The sequence below is a fragment of the Patella vulgata genome, chromosome 7 (genome assembly GCF_932274485.2).
Source record: "Patella vulgata chromosome 7, xgPatVulg1.2, whole genome shotgun sequence".
Lineage (NCBI taxonomy): Eukaryota > Metazoa > Mollusca > Gastropoda > Patellidae > Patella > Patella vulgata.
The window spans coordinates 51,450,346-51,462,840 of record NC_065885.2 but is presented as its reverse complement, the minus strand read 5'-3'; the positions used below and the strand labels follow the sequence as shown (position 1 = coordinate 51,462,840).

Sequence of the window (12,495 nt, the reverse complement as noted above, 5' to 3'; positions counted from 1 at the left end):
ATGTACATTTGTTAAAAGTTGCTGCAGTAAATAAACTTTGAATTTGGCATTGCGTTTTTAATGGCTTTGAGTGTACATCTACTTAGGTTTATGCGCTTCATCTTGGTTGTGGGGGGTTGGATGGCCGAATGGTTAGCACGCGCGTGCTGTATCATAAGGCCTGTCAACTGGCGTGGTTTCGAATCCCCGGTTCTACGTGACAAGGAGTAGGGTCGCCTGTCCACTGCTAAAGACCCTTACGCGCAAGCAAATTATTGAAATAAAATTATAACCATATGTTAGTCCAGAAATGACCTAGTTTGTGTCGAGTGGACGTTAAACCCCATTTCGCCCTCTCTCTCTTTCATCTTGGTTGTGTTGATCAAACCGTGCATCAGACCTATTACTTAAATCAGACAATGCACTCTTATAACGAAAACTGGAAACATTGAAATATTTTTCAAATTTTTGAGACTGTGTAACAAAGTCTATAAATGGTGATTTCAGCTCAGACCACAAACAGAGAGAGTAAACAAAAAATTTGCAAGTTTGCTCTATAGGTACACATAAAAGTACCACTGTATAGGTGTCATGGGAAAATGTGTTTGACACATATCATTATTATTTGTATACATTTTGTTTTGATTTGACTTAACATTTAAATTCGCTTTGATTTGTATTTTTTTTTTTTTTTTTTTTATAAAATATTTTTGTAGAATGTTTGTGATAACCATAGATCGCCATATTGCTGCCACAGCACAGTTACTTTTTGCTGGGAGTTTCCTTTATTTTATCGTCAAAATAGCATAAGGTTTATTTAAGGACTCGCCTTTTTATAATAATAAACGATCTATGAAAGTCCATGGCATTACGGTTATGTAAAGGTCCGCATTTTGAAAAAAGTTCTTTCAACCCCAACAGAGGTCGTTTTATCGGTTGAAATCTGTCGGATTGAACATTGTGGCGCACCCCATTAGTATATTATAACCCTTGTAGATTGTCTTTATGAATATAAAATAACTCCTGTAAGATAGAGATGACGAAGACGGTGATGTTTAAAAGATAATGAAAGCATCTTGTGATAGCAATGAACTAATTATAAATTGATACAGAGCAAAGTACATAATATGTAAACTATGTCAGAGGTATTTTGCAATACATGTATATGGTAACGTGATCTTATCTATATTATCTATTTCAATTTTATTTCACAATAAAATAATCAAGATGAAGGCGTTAGCTGTGATAGTTCTTCTGAGCATACTTTCTAGTTAGTATCAAGATTATTTTTTTTCGGGGGGGGGGGGGGGTAGCATAATTACACTTTTCTGATTAAGTGAAACTTTATAATATTATGGACTCAGCAATTAAATTCTTGTCGAGGATTTCATAATACCGTTTTATTAAATCTTGTTTATTTCTTTGTCGTGCATGTATCTTGCGCTTTCTGGGTTGAAATTATGCTGAAACGTGGTTATTGGAGTCTTACCCGGAAACCGATTTTCTATGGTTATTCTAAATATTTAATCTAAATTTCTCGATAATAGTAGATCAATCTAATTAAAATATAGATCTATATTTCGTTTCGTTTTTTATACTTTCGATGGCCTATACTACATGTAGATCTAACAAGTTATAGTGGGAGTTCACGTTCTATGACGTCAGGTACCAAGCAAGCGACCGCCATGCTTTTTAAATCTACTTTTGCTTTGTTTTGATTTCTATTGCTGGTAATGTCTATCCACAGTTCCGCGCAAAAAAGGTCAAACGCTCGATTCGACAGACCATCTGATTGGCTGACCCCTCATTTCAAGCAGAACACGAGTTAAATAACAAGTCTTCCAGATCCAAATGGCCACAGATCACTAAAGATTTGCCCATTGACTTTAATGTTAATTCTCGTCTCTTAGACCGGCTCTAACTTTTTCCCAAATTTTCGTTGGGTAGAACGCTTTCTACCACAGATGGAGCAACATGTGGTAACCTCTTGCCCAAAAGCATGTATGAGGTTCACCATGGAAAACTTGAGATACACAAGCTGGAAGTAGAGACAAAAAAAAATGCAATTTTGGACCCTACATTTCAACCTAACCAACCTCTCAACTCTTGTATCCTTCCGCCTCAAAATCATGAATATCCACCAAAACCTGGTAGAAAATGTATTTTCAAACCCTTTTCTTCGATCCTACACCAAAAAGTCAACAAAAATCGCCAAGCAAAAGGGGGAAAAGGGGAAAGGGAGAGAAAGATTAAAAATAACTTTCGCCCTACATTGGATCTGTGTTTTAATCAGATTGACAGTAGATGGATTTGATTGTAATGTGTATTTCAGAAATATATAAAACGAATGATGAGGTGTCTCAACATTCTCATACGCACCCACATTTTGATGTGATCGGGGAATGAAATGAAATGGGGTTTAACGTCCTACTGTTTTGCTCCGAACTGGGCTAATGAAGACGGGTATACGCCATACAGTGTGCTATGAGGGAAATTTTGACCGGACAGCGGCACTACGGCCTACTCTTATATCGAATTCCAACTGTCAAGGGATCTTTTACGTGCACGCCAATGTGTACACGGAACCTCGGTTTTTTCGGATCACCCGAATGACTAGACAGCTGTCCTTGCCAGGCCCTCCGTCCTGCATCACTGACTAGGGGGGGGGGGGGACACGCCGAAAAATCTGGGTGAACTTTCTCGGCCAATACAGGGATCGAACACCCGACCTCCAGGCTAGCGATCAACCCAGCGTCTTACCCCCTTAGCCACCGTGACCCCCTGATGTGATCGTAATACGATCTTCGTATACATGTATAGTCTTCTCTCGCGTTCGTCCGGCTGTCATTGATATTTCTTGTTGGCACAATAATACTACATAATATATCCATGGATTGTCTATTTTCCAAGATATTAAGATCTTTCTAAAATGTATATTATTGGTGGTTATCTACAAAACAAGCTACTATGAACTTTATGATGTAGGCCCCAATTAATTGTTCGTTTAATTAATTGGGGGCGGAGGGGGGGGGGATCCGGGGAGGGGGGTAATTCTGATAGGTTGAGGATCACAGGTTTGAATAAATCAGCCTCGAAGAGGGGTCGTGTGACGTTACACAAAAAATGTACATACTCTGAAATTATAGAAGGACAGGGCTAATATTTACTACCAATTAAATGAAATGAAATGAAATGGGGTTTAACGTCCTACTGTTTTGCTCCGAACTGGTACTACCAATTAGTCATCAGGACGATGAAAGCAGACTGCGTCACAGGGCACAGAGGCTTTTTGTATCCAAAATCATAAGGCTATAAGTCGTGGTAGGACACACAAAGCGATGTGGATGATAATACTTTTTTGTGCTTGAAATTCATGTCAATTTTATCGTTTTTACAAGCGACAAAAAGAGTAATAAGTTTAAAAACATTGTTACCAATTAAAGCATTTCTAATAACTTTTGAAATATTTGGCCAAGTGTATGAAACGCGTGCTGTAACTTTTAATTAAATATCAGCGTGACAATCTTAATCTATGGGTTGCCCTAAAGTTACAATTTCATATTTTCTAAGAAAGTCAAAACATAATTATTTCTATTTCTTTTGCTCAGTAGGTTGTCAACTCACTATTATACGATCATAGGTGTCATTTTCACGCTTAACACTCATTTACACCGGAAATAATAACACAATAACCTCCCAATTACCTCCCTTGTTTTCTATTCTCCACCATGGAGTAGCTCTTTTCAAACGTTTGAATTTGAAGAGGAAAATGATATTTTTGCCAATTTCTCAACTGGCAATAGTGAATTATAGGATTAAAGGAGCTAAATCGCTAATATTTGGGACCTAAAAATTGACCCAAATGGGTCGAAACGCATATAATAATGTAATCTGATTGTATATAAACTGATTTACATTCAATTGTTTCCTTTTTGACTCTAATTTCAAATCAGTTATGTCCAGCGAAATACAGCATGTGTCTCAACCTTATAGCAATTTCTAGCGTCTGGTTATTCCAGTCTATTAAGCAGGCGCTCCAGTTGAGTATGTCTAGCCTCGTTCTTGTTGGTCACTTGTTGCAACGTGTAAGACTTTGGATGATATTGAGTTAGAGACTTAGCTACTTTAATAGGATTATTCTTTAACATGGTAGGACTGTTTATAGATACCATCTATTTTAAGGCTTTATTTTAATAAATTTTAAAAATATAACTTAAAAATATGAAATTGCAACTTTGTGGCCGGGGGGGGGGGGGGGGATACACAAATACGCATACAAGTTATATCTCAACATTGGCTTATTCTGCGGACAGATACGAAAATATGTATAATGGATTTTTATGATTATATGTCTACACTATTTTATATTTACAGCTGCCCAGGCTTATTATTGCCAGTATTATGACAGTTTTGATACATTGAAGCATAAATATTGTTCGTATGGATGCTGTGGTGGATTTCACCCATCATCACTCACAGCTTGTTGCACAACTTACATTACGACGTAAGTTTTTATATTTGACAGTTTAACTCCACTGCCCATGTTTAAAAATACATAAAGCGAGATTTAGAGAAAGAGCTGGTCGTTCTTGATGTATTAGTTCAAAAATTTCAGTCAAATTATTTTTTTCTGGGCGAAGTTATGAATGTTTGACAAGAAATAGCCAAACCCACAACAGTGCACGTTTTCGATTGCCAAGTACCATTGCCATCCATGATAAACGAAGCCCCAATAATCAGTCCTTTTTATCGGCAATCTCCGTCTATATTAAAGGGACAATAACACTCTTGCTGGCTTGACAGCTCCAGAAAATAAAAAAAAATAGCCTTATTTTAAGTACTAGATGTGTTAGTGTCCTACCTGTTGTGTAAATTATCCATTAAATCCTATTTTACTTGTCCAAAGGGTTCAAAAATATTTTTAAATCCAAGTCACATTTGAAAAGCTTCACTTCAGGCTTTTCAAATCATTTAGTTGAATTTTTCCAATTTTTTAAATTAGGTGTGTTAAGATGAAATTTTTATCATCAATTAATTGGAATATTGTAAAATAGTACAATTTGTTGACCAGAATAAAGATTGGGACATATTATTCAGTTACAACAAGAGTGGTATTGAGCCTTTAAAGGAGCTAAATCGCTATTTTTGGCACATAGAAATGGGCACATAATGGGTCGCAACGGATATAATAATGTATTATGAATGTATATAAACTGATTTACATGCAGTCGTTTCTGTTTTTACTGTAATACACGAAGAGTGCCATTTAAAGCCTCGTTCATCTAAGTCACTTCATTGAAAGCATTCTGGCACGCGATTCGTGTGCTAATTTTAAAATGTTCATTTTGCCTTAAATATTGGATATCAGAAGCCCATCTTTTCACGGTAAGATTACAACATCAATGTCGATTTAAATTGACCTATAAGTCGTGTTTGCAATGTCGAAGACTGGATAATAATTAATATTGAGTTAGCGACTTGCCTCCATTAATGTTTGACGCAGATATGACATACATTGTCTAATCCACTCAATATCTAAGCCACCCGATGATCTAGAGAGTTGAAGTCAGAAAACGCTCGACAATATGCAAGTTTGGCTTTCGCATAATGTATCTTTAAACTACTGAAAAAAGAAAGAAACGTTAAAATGGTGTCGATCCATTTAAAAACAAAAATGGTGTATTACACCCATTCTTCACAGTGTACTATTAATACTTCACAATGCTACGATTGTTAATAGTCTAATTACTTTTATCAATTTGCGGACGAATTGCACACTCATTTGGTTGGACACAATGTAATATTTTCAAACAATCACAGTCTAACGTAATTAAAAAAAAATAATAGAGATTTCTGTTTAAAATTTGAAAGCGGGATTATGCGCGGTAGAACCGACAATTTTACTTGAATAATTTAAATATTCGGAACAGACAGATATTTATGACATGAAGGGGTGTGTATGGTGGCTGATAGTTGCTCGTTGTTTTGTCTTAATAATACACGTGTCGAAATGAAATGTAGGGCTATTTTACCTATGCAGCTGTTGTTATCAGAGTTATCGTTATCGCCCAATAACTCATTCAACAGTAGATTAGATATCGCTTGTGTGATAACTTTCATAATCTACTGACAGGCCCGTAGCTAGCGGTGGGGGGGGGAGGGGGCAGCTGCCCCCCCCCCTCTGAACAAATTGGCGCCCTTTCCGTTGGACGCAATACGAAGCCAACAACCAACGTGACCATATCAGTGTGGGCGCCCCATTAAGCCGAGTGACACTAGTTGTTCGACACGACGAGATTGACGGAGCGCCCAACCAATGTCACTCGCCAATCATGTTATATATGAGGCGTCTCATAATGAATCACACGATTAACACCACAGCGTGATTGATAGGGAGCCCAAAACGGTGTGATCTGTGGGGTGCCTTGTCCCGGAGGGGCGCCCATAATGACATGATTGGTGGGGCGCCTTGTAATGACAATATATGATTGTCGGGCCGCATATAATGCATAATCTCGAATGAGATTGGCTGGGCGTACACGACTTGATCAATGGGGCACCCAAAACGGCATGATTGGTGGGGTGCCTCATCACGGAGAGGCGCCCTTAATGTCGAGATTAGTGAGCCGCCCACTACGAGATCATGGGCGCCCAACCAAGAGACCGACCGCATACCGACGCCCTAAGAAATCTACCGTAAGAAAGCCAACTGGAGATTGTACGAAAATTTCAAGTTCAATATTCACGAAGGGGATGAAATAGATTCAAGCCTGCACCAGGTGTGATAATCTCAAAATTCAAACAAGTTTATATATAATACGCCAATATCGCAAATTCAGCCTCAAAATTGAAATTTTCCGTCATTTTCATAGTACCTCTCCTCAGGTGCAAACCCTATTTTCCAAAATTTTCTGGGGGGAGAGCACCCTAGACCTTTCTTTGAAGGGAGGCGCTTCCGGGATACCGTTCGCCGTGGCCCGCCAAGTGTAGGTACATCGGCGCCCCTAGAAGCCCTTGCCCCACCACCACCACCACCATTTTTGGGCTAGCTACGCCCTGACTGAGCGATATCACTTAAGGAGATATCGCTTTACATGAAATAAAATCTATACTAAAGAATAATATTTATTTATTTGTGTGTGTAAGAAAGGGTTGCGTGATAAATAAAATCTTCTACTCGTCTTTTTTTATATCAAAAAATATCAACACTCGTCGATAAAATAAAAAAAAACTCGGCACAGCGTCGCTCGTTTTTACATTATCGAGTAGGAGATTCTCTATTTATCAACCCCGGTGGTTTTTCAACCTGAATCTTACATGGGGGAAATCACCGACAAAAAATATTGGGGTTTGTTGGGTGTAGGAAAAATGTGTACCTCTAATCATGGATTCCGTTTACATGGTACTCGCAAAGTATTTCTTGACAAATGAAATTCATTGAGGATTCGACGGTGATGCTGTTTTGGCTGTCTGTTTAAGATAACTCCATTAACTCCTATTCTTATTAAAATCTGATAAGAATTACGAATCGTTTTATATTTTATGTTGTACTATATTGATATTAGTTACGGTATACAGCATGACTGCCACGGCAGTCCTGGGCTCGATTCCTATGTTGGTCAAGCCGGAGATTTCCGAGCTTGGCAAGGGACAGCGTCTAGTCGTTCGGGTGTTAAGAAACTTCGAGGTTGTAATTCAATGAAAGGCTGCTGTCCCAGCATAATTTAAGGCGCATCTGACACATTTAATATGAAGTCGGCGTTCAGATCACATGACTTTCTTGACCAAGGTTTTGTATTAAGGGCTGTATATTGCGGTGAATAAATTATGTGAATCCATCCATTGGAGAGGAACGCGATGATAGAAAATTGGTTATATTACAATGAAGTATAAAATCAGAAAAAAAATAAAAGAAACGAACTTTTTACCTAACTTACAGGACTGAAATAACATCCACTTTGCCCATTCACACTTTTCGGAAAATTTACTCACTATAAATTAAATTCATCAAAATACCAGTTCCTCTCCGTTAATGAAGTATGTGTATTAAAATTTGTATTGCAGGACAGTTAGTATGGGTACTGTAGCTGGAGCCGTTGTTGGAAGTATTGTTTGTATAGCTGTGTTTATAGCTATTATAATCATTGTATGTAGAAGACGCAGAGCCACCGTAATTTACTCAAGTGGCGGCTGTGCTCCAAGTAAGTTCTACTTATTTTTTCCGCGATTGAATTAACCTATTTTATTAATTGAACAGCAGATTGGGCAGAACCACTCCACCTACAGAAATGTGAAAATACAGCCGTCATTTAGTTTTTGAGCAATAAATTGCTCCATGGGATTTTGAAAAGTCGTCTCACAAACTCACCCTAACCCGCCCAAAAAATACTTAAATGCATTTTTTCTTAAAACAAATGTTTGGGGGAAAATCTAATATTTGCTGATACATGGTATTTGAAGGGAATAGTCCCAACCGTATAGATACTCTTTGTAGCCTCCCATTTTCGTTGACCGATCTGTGCCCATTTATAATATTTCTCCATAGTTATCGACATTTTCACCCGTTATTCTTAAACAGAAGTTTGTGACATTCTTAGGGGAGTGCGGGTGTGTGGTGTCATGGGGGGGGGGGGGTGTACAGTGGAGAAAGGCATCTGGGTATATACATCTCTGTCTACAGTCTACTGCAAGAATATGTCGATGACCCACTGATCCATTATGTTCAATGCAGTTGAACACAATGTTCAAAGATGCTTCCTCCGCCATTTAATTCAAATATCGTTGCATATCACTAATATGTTGTACTTTAATTTGTTCTAACAGCAACTACTTGTACTTCTGGAGTTACCACATACCAAACTCACCCTCCTCCATATACCAGATATTAATACCACTAACTTCAAGGGGTCTTTCTTTATTTAAATATTTCTTTAAACACTCAAATTTTACAGTTTTCTTGCATCCTTAAAATCTATTGCAATTTAACTCCTATATAAAATATATTGTAATTCAGCTTACATGTAAAGTATATTGTAATTGAACTCGTATGTGTAATTTATTTCATATGTAAAATATATTGTACATTAGTTCATATGTAAAATCTGTTGTAATTTAATACATATGTAAAATTTATTGTAAATTAGTTCATATATAAAACCTATTGTTATTGAGCTTGTATGTACAATCTGTTGTAATTTACCGTAGATATAAAGTCGGGTCAAGTTTGTAAACTGTATATAGATCATATGTAAATTTTGTTTTAAGAGTTTATTAAATATAATAATATTGTCAAATCAGTCGTGGGTGTAATTCATTATAAAATGTTTGTTTCTGGGTTGGAAAACTGAATACCAGCGAATTCGTGTGTGAGTGTAGGGGAATTTAGCAGTGGGCGGCTCTACTTCTTGTCACTTTGCGTGCTTTGGATTGAATCCACGCTACTTGACTTAATAACAGACCCCCTCCCACCATTTATAATTCGGAAGATGATAACGAATACTATAATCCCTTTATTTCGTGGCCTTACTAGTCATATTTTGCTGATAATCGTATCACTTGCATGAGTACTAACAATAAGCCAGAAACAGAATTGTAACGCTTACTGTTGAGTTAAAATCTGATTAAAATAGAGATCTCTATTTCGTTTCGTGTTTTATACTTTCGATGGCCTACACTACATGAAGATCTAACCAGATGTACTGGGAGGTCGCGTCAGGGGGTCACACGAGCAGCTTTTTACCTATGACGTCACACATTGATTAATCAATCAGCGTTGACGTTTCTAGGGGTTTACATTTCTGTGCAGAGCACACCAAGAACTCGCTGTAACAGACCGTTTCATTGGCTTATTCCTCACACCAAATAGAACGCCTGTTATACAACTCTTCCAGATCCTATGTGTTTTGAAGACAAGTAAAATAAAATTTTGAACTATAAAAAACGAAACGAAATAGGATCTATGTTTTAATCAGATTAGGTGAGTTATTTCATTTAGGAACAGTGTCTGATCGGACGATGTCCGCTGACCGTTCCTAGCTGCACTATGCAAATATCGCTCTTCCCCACCTGTTCTAATTAGGGTTAGGGTTAGGAAACGTGATTGTTGACGAGATTCTGGGTTAGGGTTAGCGCTAGCCCTGTTTACATCTCGTGACCTTGACGAAATCTGCAGGTGGCCTTAATATTTGGACCTAACCCTACATACAACAACCGATATATTGGATTTAAAGATGGCCCGGGGTTTTATACATTCACTTGTATCTTGAAGGCTACAGATTCCAGAAACAGAATTATAATTCTAACGGTCCCCGATGAGTATTATTTCGACTTCATACATAGTTAAAAGTCACTTCTAGTAGCCGCCATATTGGAATTCAAGCTCACCGCCGTTGCTTGCATACGGCTTTTCCGATATTATGTCGTCGAGATTTATAATTACCAACTCTTTATGATTTTATTTCTGAGTGTATATGGACTAAAGATATTTGGATATATTCAGTACGTTAATTTGCTCGACAGAATGATGATCGATGGTTATAACAAACTCTTGGTGTCTCTCTGGGGCATTCTTGTATTTTCACGACCGATTATAGTTCTATCTCTGTGGTTTGGTGTTTTATCGGCTGCAATATTACAGTTAGACAACTCGAACGATACTGTCCAGCTTTTTTGCACCGGTTGGAATAATAAAGATTGACATATGACATTGCTCTATGAGTGACATTTTGCCCTGAGAGCGGCTATGGCCTACTCTTATTTTGAATTCTGTCAATGGTTCTTTTACGTGCACGCTAAACTGTACGCGGGTCCTTTGTTTTTTTCTGTTCCATCCGAACAACCAGACACTGCCCTTGTCCGACCTTCCGTCCTGCACCACAAACAAGAGGAAACTCCCGCCGGAAAAATCCGAGGAACTTTCTCGGCTAACACCGCGGGCGAACCTCCTGCTCAGGAAGCCATCATCGTACTCACTTAGTCACTGAGGCTCCCCGAATTATACAAAAAGGGCGTTATTATTGAAAGTAACGTAATAATGGCTTTTTTAATATCGTACACAATAAAAGTCATACAAATAGTCCAGACAAGATACCATAAGTGCGGGCAGTTGCTGTAATTGAAATGCCGACCACTGTTTATGGTCGGTCTAGACGTATATTATCACCAAAAAAAAGTCCCAGTCCGAGATCCGTGCCCAAATGGGTCGATTTGGCATAATCCAAAATGGCCGCCAGTTTTCAGTGGAAAATGCCAATTTTTATCCAATTATCATATGATCGAGTTTGGCTTCCAAATATATCCTTTTGGGGTAGCTGAATCCGTTTCCATACCCATTTTGGTGATTAGTTATACCGCGGAATCAATATCGGGAAATAATTCCAGAGTGCGGCCAATTTGGGCGGGAAAATTCGAATTTTACAAAATGACCACATTTGGTGTCAAAATATATGTTTTGGGAGCAGTTGATTCCATTTTCGACACATTTGCGCGTCTTATTAATTAACTGGTTCCCCTGGTTCAAAATATGTGGAAATCCCATTGGAGATTTGAGGATTAAGAGTAATTGAGTCTGGCTCAGATCTAATACGATGGTATTAAATAAATTTCCTTCAGACTCTCTGGCCGACCACTGCTCACTGCGGAAGAAGCATAGCAGGTATGACGAAAGGGGCCACGCTCAGCTTAGGCTACTGTGGACGCAGCGTCGTAGGCGTGTCCGATTTCGATCACTTACCTCGAAAATTGAGCCAAGATGGCCAAACCTATTGAAGATTCAAATGATGAGACACAGGTGTATCCCGATATGCAATGAATCATTGAACTATCCACCGTCATTCCGAAAACGACGGAAAGATAACCGGTATTAGAGGCCGACAATAATGAGCCGATTAAGATCCCTGGCCTGTCCAAAAAATAGGTGCTGCGAATTCTACTACAGACGATGTAAAAGACAATGATCCGCAAAAATGAATGTTGGCACCACGGACCGTCTAGACCTTGACACAGACTTTTCCACTTTAATAGCGTTACAATATTGTGCAATAGTGAAAGCTGCGACATTCCACTCCACGTGGTATTTTTCACCGAGCTCGATATCACGACCATTATCAAATAGTTCACTGCATATCTGACAAACAGGCGATATTGTATCCATCTGTGTCACAACATTTGAATCATTTTGTGTAATAAATTCGCCACGTGCTTCAATATAGGCATGATCAGCTTCCGCAGTGACCTGAGAGTGGCCCCAGTCGACATACGCCTACGTCGCTACCGCGTTGAACTGGGAGAGACTCCAAATGAAATTTAGTTGATATTGGATGACGGTCATTGAATTAGGTCTAAGATAGGAGTAGTCCTATCATTAATCTCCAATCCTTAATCGAACATCTAAATCCCTAATTGGAATTTCTCCAATAATGACACAGGGGAATCACTTAATCACTAAAATATGTACAAAAAATGAATTCAGCTACTTTGAAACTTATATTTTGACACCAAACTTGATAATTATGTAAA

General features: G+C 38.2%; 1 long non-coding RNA gene across 1 annotated transcript; it reads left to right on the top strand.

Moving 5' to 3' along the window:
* Positions 1-1,195: 1,195 nt before the first annotated feature.
* LOC130010416 (uncharacterized) lies at positions 1,196-9,169 on the top strand. The gene is made up of 4 exons (XR_007682918.2): positions 1,196-1,249; positions 4,354-4,483; positions 8,044-8,180; positions 8,803-9,169. It is a non-coding gene; the product is annotated as an uncharacterized LOC130010416 (long non-coding RNA).
* Positions 9,170-12,495: the final 3,326 nt, after the last annotated feature.